The following is a 12,399-nucleotide window of genomic DNA, read 5'->3' on the forward strand; positions in this document are numbered from 1 at the left end:
CTTGGAACATTTCATCTGTGAAAATGAGAATGCTGTTAAGCTACACTGGTGATTTCACACGTGTGACCTCTCTAATATAACAGATCATCTTCCCAGTGGGGCTGAGATACAGAGAGGTCAGGTGGTGGTGGTCAGAATCCCTGCTCCATGTCAGTAACCAGGAGATCATCCAAGAACATGGCAGGGGACTTCTTGATGGGTACAGCATAGGAAAGGGAATCAAAATCTGAAATAGGTGTGAATTAGTAGGATATTCAGCAGAAGTGCTCAGATTGGGAAGTGGCCTGCATATGGAGACTAACAAGATAAATGTGCAGAATATGCTCATTTTATTGTTAACTCATCTCTGTGTCTCCCCTTCTCCCATGCACGTTTATTGTCTTTTGAGGGTGTTTTCCAACAGCCCTGTAACTTTTCAGTGTACAGGCTGATGGGCCACAGTGTACATATAAGAGAACAGTGAAGCCTGGGGTTTGAATACTTCCAGATTTCTGGGTGTATCCTTCCATTGTTCATCTTAATAAGCACATAACACTGGGATGACAGGATGGAGCACGGGTGAGGAGATGCTGAAGGGAAGTGTAGCCATCCAGTGGTCGCTCAGTGCTCAGCTACACAGAGACTGCTGCGTGGAGCTGGGAGGATTTCCTGGGATTGTTCCTTAAAGCTGGGACAGAAAAAGCCTCCTTAAAGCTGTGGCAGAAAGAGTGCAGGACACAACTTCACTTGACATTTTAGTGACTGTATTTTGGCTTCCACGAGATGACAGGAAATACTTCAAAACTTTAATATAAGTCTTCCTATTAGTTAATTTACTACACAAGATAAATATGTAATATTCCTACAGTGTTACTTCAAATTTGCATTCCAGTAGCATCAAGCTCAAGCTGAGCTCAAAGCCTGATGATCAGTGATAATGATTTCTAATGAAGGGCATCTTTGCCCATAAAGACTTTAAGATTGGCCAGGGAAGAAATAAAAAGTGTCACTCGTCCCCTAAACCATCAGAGACTCCACATGCAAAGAGTTAATGTGACTTCCACGGTCACCCCAGGAATCTGTGGTCGATACATGAAGTGAATCTCTGTGTCCTGTGTTTTAATTTAGTGTCATCCTCACACAGCTTTATTTTCTACACTGCATTCACCACTGAGAAGCTCTTTGATTTAAATTCACATCACCTTACATTTGCCAAGTGGCTATTAGGAAAATTACAGGAGCATAAAAAAATGAAAAACAAAACAAAACAAAACAAAACAAAACAAAAAAAACAACAACAACAAAAAAAAAAAAAACCAAAAAAAAAAAAAACCAAAAAAAAACCACCCCAATAGATTAGCAATTCAGCTATTGTGAAACAATTTTTTTTTCTCGTCACAGAAATAGAGTAGTAAGAACAGACAAGCTTTATCCAGATATCTTTGGGCACTGACCTGTCCATAAAGAATAAGATATCAACTATGTATTCTGCTGATATGTCAGAAGTAATTTTTGTAAAGTGTTTTTAGATGGCAAAAAAAGAGAAATCATAAAAGACTACAGAATTATGATGATGATGATGATGATGATGATGATGATGATGATGATGATGATGATGATGATGATGATGATGTAAGGACAATTGGCCTCAAAGGATCACAACTGATAAAACTATTCATTGTGATAAAGAAAGCCTATTTTTTTTATTAGGAATGGGCTGATAGTGTCCAGAGCTAGGTTAGGGTTGTAATTCAGGTTCGAGGGCAAATTGGACAAATGCTCAGACATTTTAACAGCAATATCCTGAGTCTGATTTTATAAAATTTGGGAATGTCTGAACCAGAAAATAGGCCCCTTCCAGTATTGGATCCATCTGCTATTTTGATGTTAAACACAGATATGTATAAAATAAAGTTCAGAGAGATAGAATTCAAAATTCTACTTGGATCTTTATTTTTCAGCTTTAATTTTAAAGAAGCAATTTCACTTAATCAGAGATTATATATTATGCAGTTTTTCCAACCTCGAATCGTGGAACCTTTATGAAATCTCAGTAGTGAGCACTGAGTACATGTTGAGTGTTGGCCTGTCTGTGGTTAAGCCTTCAAAAAACCTCAATCTTGTTGTGGTTCCACTACTGCTGAACAGTAAAATAAACCCTATTGACTCAGGCTGGATAACCATCAGGTCAACATTTAAGCCCTTTAAAAACACAACACATCCTCTCTTCCTTTACACAGAATTGGTATAAAATTGACTTATTAAATCTCACTAATCTGGTCACAAACCCCTCTCTAGCTATTATGTTAAAACAGATCTATCCTGGGAGACCTTGAGGAAAGAAGGGATGAACATTATTTCCTTTGAAGCATCTCCTTCTGGTCACTGGTTGCTGTTGGGTACTGGCCACTGGACTATATCAACAATGGATCTGATCTACTGTGGGAATTCCTACGGCCTTCTTCTCAAAGTATGCTAAGTTTTCAAACTGAGAAGGAAGTTTTCCTCTGAGAAGGAAGAGGTAAACTACATTCACAATTACTTGAAATGTACCACCTTCATTTTTATCTCCTAATGTATTTCTAGTAGGTAAGATGGAACAACTTCACCAAACTCAGATATTCCCTATCACAAGTTGGATCCCCTTTGCCATTCACGAGTGAATTCTTCTCAAACACCAAAATGAATTAAAGCAGCTGTTCTTAGAAATGCTTATATTTTATATATTCATATTTCTATAAATAATTCAACTGGCAGCATCATCATCCTCAGGTACAAGTTCAGAGTCCATGGAAGATGATCATAAGTATTTATCTTCCTTCCATGAACTGTCCTAAGTGGACTTCACTGTACAGCTTTAGAAGTGTTTTTTCTGGTTAAAATATCATATGAAGTGTGAGAGGTGCAAAGAATGAGCTTCAAAGCACAGCATAATAGTTACATAAATATTAAACCCCCCCAAAACCAAAAATCAAAGCAAAACAATGGTCCTCATAATTCAATCTGTTTTCCCACGGCTTGGGATTTCAGGGATAGATTCTCCATTTTCTCAGAAAGGGTTAAAAATGACTGATACTCTTTTAATCACCATGTTTTTATTCATAAAGGCAACTCCTTTGACAGTCACATTCCAGCCTTTTCCTCCTGAAGAGGACCCTCACACAGATCCTACATAAAAACTGTAGAAGCCTGGTATGTTTAGTAGTTTTTCCTGAAATTAACCAAAAGTATCAAAAGCTTTCAGAGATACAAACACATTGTCACATATATCAGCTTCTCTTGGTCAAAGTCCAAGGCAAGTGATGTTCTTTTGACCGCTCCTGGAAACCATAGCCTGATAACCTTAAAGATCCAATTTTGCATTCTGCAGGGCTGTAAGCAGTTTTACTTATGGCCAAACCAGGTCTGGCTGCAAACACTACATTTGCTTCCAATTGAGTAAAGTGAAACTTTTGTGAAAGTATACTCATTCAGAGTTCCTGAATGACGTGCATTAGTGATCAGTGCTTTCTCAGTTGTGACAATAATTAGAAACGGGGTCTGAACCAAAATTCTTGGAAGTAAATAAGCCCATTCTTGGATTAATTTCCAACTCAAACCCAGATGCAGCTCTAAATTTCACAAATTAGTTCCCCCTCAACACAGAGTAAAACTAAAACTACATACCAGATCCCCCAAGTTCAAGAATTTTAAAATCTAGCTCTGTGTTTTGTGGTTTGGACACCAGTCTCTTTCTAGAGATATTTTCAAGGTTAAAACCTAGTAACAGGCAAAGAGTTTCTAGTGTTTTTCTCCTCAGAAAATACTTCTATATATCTTTCAGCTGGTCAAATTATCCTATTTGAAATGCATTTGTAATGACTGAGTGACCTGATTGTGAGGCTCTATCTGATCATTTGCAGACCCTGTTAAACAGCTTGTGCATGACTTTAGCAGATGGTTTAGCTAACATATAATTTCTATAGGTATATAAAATAACAGTTGGAATCAGAAAGCATAATGGCCTCAAGATTCTCTCTCCATTTTTGCAAAGTCATTTTCTTCCAGTTGTTATAGCACAGCAGCAAAAGACCATACAGAGAAAATGATGCTGGAGTATACCAAGCTCAATAAAAACACTATTTAAGCATTCCTTTAGAAACCCTACTAATATCTGTATGAAAACGAGCATTTCCCAGATAGTTACAAACAGGAAGGCCTGAAACGTCCATATCAACCAAAGCAGTTTGATCAGCACTGATTTGGTCATGGTCATAAATATCTGCAGTCTCCAAAGAAGCTTTATTTTGACATAGTCAGCAGTAAAGAGCTGGTCTATAAAAAATAATTCCATAATTTATTTTCAGGAGATAACATATTTTAAAGGATATGCATTATCAAAATTAAGAGGTAAGTCATTGCTCAATGGTGCTTGGATTTTATTCCAGATGAGAAAGAAACAATATCTGGATTCACAGCTGATACTTTTCAGAGTTTAGAGGGACCGAAAATCCAGAGCATACCTTCAGAAGTAAGTAGTAATTCATGCTATACTCCATCTGTATCTGAGTTAGAGATCCTGGAGAGCAAGAGGCTACCCTGCAATGCTACCAGGGTGCTTCATTGTGCTCCTTGAGCCCAGCTTGTGCATCCATACAGAGGGGGAGACAAGCTCTGCAGTTTGTCCCGCAACTTTTCCCATCAGGGTATAAACTGAAATGGTATGTGATATCCTCTGTACCTGTGGACCCTCATTATTTTTGGAATGAAATACTGATGTACAAGTGAAAGAAACACAACCCCCACTTACCCCCCTCACAGTGCTGGAATAGTGCTGCATGAGCTGAGCCTGCAGGGATCCTGCAAGGATCCTGCAAGGACCTGTCAGTCCTGTAGTGTTGGCTTGGCCAAAAATCCCCAGTGGGAAATTTCTGCTTTGGATCGTGCCCTAGGAGAACCCACCACTCCCTACCGACCATGCAGGAAACCAGACTCTGTGCCTAGAGTGAGCCTTTGTTATCACATTTGTTAATCATTTATCCTGTTAAATGCATGGCATTATGTCCAGCTAATATTAGTTCTGCTGTGAACAGTGGTGAATGTCTTGCGTGCAGAGTTGTGGGTGTTCTACACATGCATTAATGAGAGAATATGTCATCCTTTGGAGCAAAGTGAACATACATCAGAAAGTTCTGTCAAAATGTCTCCTCAGTTGTATTTTTCTTAAATATTACAGGCCACAAAAAGGGGATACAACTTTGCAAAAATGTTTGCAGTTCCCATTCCAGTTTTTATTTCCAATTTGCCCTACCTTCTCATAGTATTTAGGATGCTGTAATTGTCCAGCTCAAACCTAAAACCAATCCAAAATTATTATTAAGTGGTGGGAACAGCTCTGGTCATTGGCATCTGGGAGTGTGGTAAAAGAATCCCCAATACTATCAGAAAATAAAAAATAACAATCAACTGCAGCAAATGAAGATGGAGTTTATAAAACTATCAAAACATATAAAACTATCATTGCCAGTCCTGCAACACCCACATACATGATTCTAATTTATATAACTTGTTCCAAGCCTCATTTACCAAAGAAAATTGCTGTCGTAATGGATACATCAGTAAATTGGTCAGGAACATTTTTGTTCTACTTCTCAAATTAGAACATATTGATTACTTCATACAATATTTTTTCAAGGGGAAATGTTGGTTTGGGGAAATGGATTGAAAAGCATTTGCAAATGTTTTTTGAAGTAACAAAGACTTTGTCTCTAAAAATGACCATTCTATGTCTCAAAATTACATTTCATGAAGAAATATAAGCAACTTAAATTACAAAGTATATATAAAACAACCAAAGTATTTCCAAATTGCCAAAACAAAATGTTACAGCTGATTTGAACCAAAACCATATCTTCTAGATTTATAGCTCATGATGTTTTCAGATTTTTGACTGCTTTGTCCTGATTCAGGATATAAACATTTTTCCATACTGTTACATTTGGCCAGAATGTGAAACCTATTTCCTGCCTGTTTCTTTTTTACTACCACACTGATGGCAGTTCTCCTAGCACAGTCACAGCTGTAAGATATTGGCTCTGCTGCAACTGTAAGGCTGCTTTTGCTGAGATATTTTATATCAGTTCCACAGACCCAAAAGATAACTGTGCTGCAAACCCCATTTCTTTACTTGCTAGGATACCTGCAGATATATAGTCTTACACACACAAACATACACATACACACACACATGTGTCCATCAGATCTAGCTTGTGTTAGCCATAAATTTGGGTAGATTTTCCCCTATTCACATCAATTAATCTACTTCACTGAAAGCATTCCTGTAATTCATCAAAATGCAAAGGGTCTCGTGGGTCTCATATGAGCAATTTTAATATTAACTATAATCCATATTTTAATACTTGAATATAGTGATGGTTGAGGCACTAACACCATGGAAATTGTCATATATATATATATATATATCCCTTGTTCAAAAAAACAACAAAAAAAGGGCAGAATTATTAGAGGTTAATAGACTTGCTGTATTCACTCTGATAATTTTATGTCCTGTTCCTAGTCTCTTTTTGACCTCTATTGCTGCTTCAGTTGCTGTCTGTGAGCTCAGGTAAGACTGAATTCTTCTGTGCTCCAGCACTTGGATGGGAGAAGAGCTGAGGAGGGACCATGGACTGTGCTCTTTTCCCTCAGCTGGATGTGCTTCTCTGTTTTCTGATCACAACACTACAGCAGAGGGGTGTAGCCTTCAGTGGAATTTTATGGCATATCTACCATGAAAAACAGTTTGGGGGCTATTCCTGTATTCTGAGGACTGCTGGCAGGGCACAACTCATTTTCACAAGGGTAATGTTTCTTGCCTCCAAAAGCTATAATGCACATATTTTGCTGGAAGTTTGCCCCACTAAATCCCTGCAGCAGCCTGGGTATGGTTGGGAAGAGCCCTGTGTGGCACAGCTCCATCGTGCCAGGAGCACACTGACAGCAAAGCACTACAGGCACTCACGGGCTCAGGCCTGGCTCCTTCCCCAGCCTGGCATTATTTACTAGTGTGGACCTGCCTGTCCAGCACAGCATCCCAACAAGACTGGGAAGAAAGAAAACTTTGCTGGCAAAGGTTTCCAGGACCCCCAGCAGACAGAGAGTTATTGACATGAATATAGCAAGTGCCACGTGGAGGTTAAGCCCCAGAGACAAACTCCTGAGCATCCACAGGGTGGGAGATCAATCAGAGAACCTGGCCTGGAAAGGTCACTGAGCTCTCATCTACGACTCTCAGCAAAGGGTAGTGATATCGTTGGTGAAGTGATATTTTGTTGGCATTGGTATCATGGAAGGCTTGAAAAGAATTATTTCATACAATTCCTAAAATAATATTGTGATGGATTTCAGCTTGTTTGAATGAATACTGACTTTTTTTTTCTGTTGGCTGAGACATTCCTTTAAGTCTATAAATACCTAAAAGTAATTTTTTTTGGTGGTTTGTTTGTTTATATCTGACAGAGATCTTGCTAATAAAGAGAGGGCAGGGAGCATGAAAGATGGAAGAGAGAGGTTCAACATTCTTAATTTTGACCCTAGCATTGCCCCTGGCCAAACCACTAAACAGTTGAGTTTGCATATGATATAAATTTCTTAGCCCCTGGTGGGTAATGAGAGCTGCAGGATAATGAATCACATCATCACTTCAAAAGATAATGTGTACAACCCTAATGTTTTCAAATTTCATAAAGATGACACAAGGGCAGCTGGAAACCTGCCAAACTTCAGAAGAGTTGTTGAATTATACGCACAGTATTGAGGCACGACATGCATGGATGAAAAATCAATGTTTTGTAGAAAGAAACAGAAACTGGAAAATAATATGATAATGGATAAACAGACATACAGGGGTCCACATTTTTGTTCTGTGATATGACACAGGCTGATCATGTCTTCTGCTTGATTAATTAGTCTCCTCCACGCTGTGATCCCCACAATGCTTCCGAGATGTTAAGACAATTCTGTTCTTGCTCTCCCCGTGTTTGCTTCAGACCTTTTGCCACTGCAAAAAAGATACCCGTGATCTCAAACATAGGAGCAGCAGTTTTATCACATTTGTTACCAAGTAGCAGCTCTCAGCCTAAAGTAAGCATATGACCTAATGAAGTTGTGTAAACACCCTGTCATTAAAAACGTGTAATAGCTGTTATAATTTGATATATTCTGAGCTGTCAGCGGGTTTGTGCTGGGCTCTGGGTGCTCCTGCGTGGCCGTTCAGGCGGAGGTGGCAGCCAGCGGATCCCTGGAAGGCGCTGCTGCCAGCTCTCTGCTGATGGGCAGAGCCTTGCAGAGGGGAGCCCAGCAGCGCCCTGGGAGCGCTTTGGGGGCTGCCAGGGCAGCAAACAAACGGGAACAAACAAACTGCTGTGCCTGCCTTCCTGCGGGTGAGGAGAGCTCTGCTCTCCTGTGCCGCCGTCACCAGCGCTGGGGAGAGCAGAGCACCACCAGGGCCAAGCACGGCAGCTACACCTAAAGTAAAATACCATAGGAGTGTTGGGGTTTGACTGCCACTGAAAGATATGGGTTTTGTGCTTGCCTTTGACTGGTTTTGTGTTAATACTCCACAATTCTGGTTGTGCAAAACCAACAATAGCATTTTAGGACTTTAAATACAGCATGGGGAATGAGACTGAACAACTTCTTTAGTTAGGATAGGTCCCATTTCTATATATCCTAGTTTTGCATTTTCACTCAAGGAGAAAAACTATTGAGAGGTGGAAAATAAATCATTGGATTTTATGTGCAGAAAGGAATAGTCTTCTTTTTCAGAGTTGGTACCAGAATCACTTCCAGGTATGACAAGAAATCGGGAACTTGCATCCAAGTTCTGGGATTTAATTTTGTTCTTCCTCATTTGCCATCAAAATGATGAAAGACTCACAGAATGCTTTGCACTGGAGGTGGCAATGAGGATTTCAAACATCCATTTAAATATAAAACAACTATATAAAAAAGGCAAAAAATAAGGGCAAAAGGTGAGGGCTTTATTTTATCTGCTGTTACTTTATCACCACTCTGAATGTGGGTTCAAAATTACTATTTATGAGATATTTTACTCTAAATACTAAGGGAAAAAAATTGGCCAAAACTCATGGCAAGTCCTCTGTTTTGTCAGTGTGAAATACTTGATAATTCATAATGCATTTAGCCATTAATCATTTTAAAGGGCTTTTAAATGGGCATGGAAGTCCTTTGAGTCTTTTCCATGTACAGACATTGGATCAGGGACCTTTGCTACAAATTACTTCTGTCTGGGGCTCTAATACAAAATCAACTTGAGAACAAGGGAAATACATCACTGTTAAATTTTATTATAAGACAGAGCCCTTATAACACATCATGGGAAACATTCTTGAGCTGCTCTATTAATAACAGCAGTGCCTGATTTCTTTGGTTTAAACTTACCTTTTTCACATTTTCTTGTGACATTTTCCAGATATAAATTGTTATGATGAAGAGTCATTCAAAGCAAGGGAAAAAGCTGTAATTATGTTTCTCTTTTCGAAAAGAGAGTGGGGCATGAGGGGGATTATTTTACACAGATCAGTGAAGGACACCCTAATAAAGATTGGTCTGGAACATTTCTTTTTATGACAATTGACTTATCAGCAAGAGCCATTGTAGCAAATCTGGAAATTACATAATTGCCAGAAACTGTAGATATTTGACTTGGCAAGAACTTTAGGTGTCTCTGATTTATTATCGTAAGAATTTGGCTCTGCAAAGATGAAGAAATGTTTAATGAAAGAACAGTAGAATTCAAATGAAACAGGCATAGATCTTGTTTTCAGAGGCTATATTTAACTACTTTGTCACTTCTACTGTAACACAAATAAACTGAACTGAAAATGTCCAGGGTGACAAACTGGCAGAGAGATCAATCTGCAAGAAACCACTAATTTCAACAGCTACACACTCATCTTTTCCTCTCTATTTTGTACTACCCTTTGGGCAAGTTCTTTGTGGGTCATTCATTATACTAGAAGTTATCCCTTTTAGCATAGGCAAAATAATAAAACTGTAAAGCTGAAAGAAACTTGTTAATGAGGAATTGTATTTTCTAAATCTGTCTTTCACAAGGCACTGAAGCCCTTTCAAGTATCAAAATTTAAAGGCATTAGGTATTATTAAATTTAAGAGAAATGTGGGTGACTAAGTGGTGAAGTGGGAATACTGTAAATTTTAGGTTTGGAGGGCTTGCATACCACAGCAATTCTGAAAACACCCATAATTATTCCCTGTATCAGAAGACCAGGTCACCACACAGTAGATTAAGGTGAAAGTCTTTGCTTAAACCATTTGCATCAAAGAGATTTACTTTGGCAAGTCTTCCAGGAGACATTTTCCCTTTGATAAAGTTCAGCCTCTTTTTCTGGAGAAATGCTGTTTCCTGAAAATGGTTTATCATCCACTCTTTAATATCTCCTTATGTTTCTCATGTTATCTTACTACCTCATGGAGGAGTTGCTAAGAACATCCCACAGTTTATGTGTCTTGGCATTCAGCTGGGGCAGCAGCTGGAATCAATGCCACCACTGTTGCTCCTGGCAGCAGCTGCTGCAAAGGGAAGAAATCCTGCTGTGGTGTGAGATCGACATTCCTATCTCCGAGAAGACACACGTGCTGGCACCGCCGTCATCCATTAGAGCAGAAGCTTTGACTCTGCTATCAGCCTGGAGCTTCTCCACTGGCACTTGGACAGACCACATCCCTGCCAGGGCTCTGATCTTCTTTGTTATGGAGGAGTAAAAAGCCCTGTTAGAAAAAGTGCTTCTCTTGAAGTGGAAAACTCAGATTATGTATTTCAGTGTCAGGAGATTAGGAAGAAATATAGCAAAAAAGTCACATGGAGCCACCTTATTATCTCCTTAATTTTTTTTCCAAGAGTCAATACTAAATAGACGTTAGTGGACATGTTGGGAAAGGGGAGATATACCAAGGAGATATACCACTATTTTTCCTAAATGATGGAGATATTACTAGCAATACATTAATAGTGCTCCATATTTCTCTTGTTCCGTATCAATGCTGATATCATTAACTACTGAGGCTGCATAGGCAAAGGTGTCCACAGACACCTGAACACAGAAATCTTCTTTCCCCAAGCTTGTGTAGACTATTCCAAATAAGTTTGGAGCAAACAGGAGTAAATGAGTATTCCTGTGGTCATTAGCAACAAAACATGGAAGCATCACAAAATGGAGCACTTCTAAACTGTTCACCCTGGGCTTTGCCACACAGTCCATGTAATCAGTAGCATGGCTTGTGCTGCATTTCATGTGCTACAGCTGAATGGGGTAGCTTATTTACTGGGGAGAATTTCATTTGATGCTGGCCTGAAGTCTTACACCAAGAGCCAACCTGTAGCTGAGTCATTTCAGGTGAATATTAACTAGTTTGGGTGGGAGGGTTGTATTTGTTTGGTTTATTTGTATGCTTTTTTGAAGTTCATTTAGGACAAACTGGAAAAACTCTGTTAAGTATAGGAAGAATTACCTATTCCTTTTTTTTTCTCCTTGTTTTCTTTAATAACTTAATCTATGAAGAATGTTGATTCTCAGTGCAATTATACAAATGGAAATAGGAAGTATTTTGAAATGGTAACAGAATTTGAACTCTCTACTGATGCAAGATGACATGAGAGCAACTACAAAAAACTGTCTCAGCGTGTCTTACAGGAAAACATGGGCCTATTACAGATTATTATCTTTTTGTATAAGGAGGGTTCATGTGAAAAACTTTATGGGTGTTTTCACATATTTTGCATTATTGTCCATCTTTATTCTGACATATTATAAAACTGGTATTTAAATTCTCTGAAAAATTCCGTTTATGCTATTTTTTTACCATAACTTATTTGACTATCTACCTTCTTTTGCATTTCATCAGAATCATATGCAGTGCTTGGTCTGCTATTTAGAAGCTTTTTCATGGCAATAAAAACCCAACAAGAATTAGATTACCAGTTATTTTACTGCTTTTTATTCAGCTGCAAAGACTTCTTCCATTTTTGAGTGAATACATTGTTGGTAGTACATATATAGTTTATATGCTATAGTTTATATGCTGTAGCTTAGGCTGAGCAACATTTGATCTTTTAATTATTATTTTTACTATTATTATTTCAACCTGCACTGAAAAAAGTTATTTTAACAAAATTTGTTCTTCTCCTCTTAGAATGTAGCTAAGAGTAATAATGTAAATGAGTAAAATGTAATGATTTTAACCCAATCATTTGGGTTGCATTAATACTTGAAAGCAACTTTTTTCATACTTCTGGAAGTTAAATTTGCCAAATTTTGAGGCTGTGGAAAATCTGTTTACACACAGTCAGGAGAGAAATACTTAAGTTAGCGAGAATTAATCTGCACTGAGAATAATCCT

The 12,399-nt window shown here is 38.4% G+C and overlaps 1 long non-coding RNA gene across 1 annotated transcript in view; it reads left to right on the forward strand.

The window, feature by feature from the left end:
- Positions 1 to 12,399, forward strand: part of LOC134565138 (uncharacterized) — a 77,221-nt gene that overhangs the window by 62,284 nt on the left and 2,538 nt on the right. The window lies entirely within an intron of this gene.

The sequence above is a fragment of the Prinia subflava genome, chromosome 2, assembly GCF_021018805.1.
Source record: "Prinia subflava isolate CZ2003 ecotype Zambia chromosome 2, Cam_Psub_1.2, whole genome shotgun sequence".
Lineage (NCBI taxonomy): Eukaryota > Metazoa > Chordata > Aves > Passeriformes > Cisticolidae > Prinia > Prinia subflava.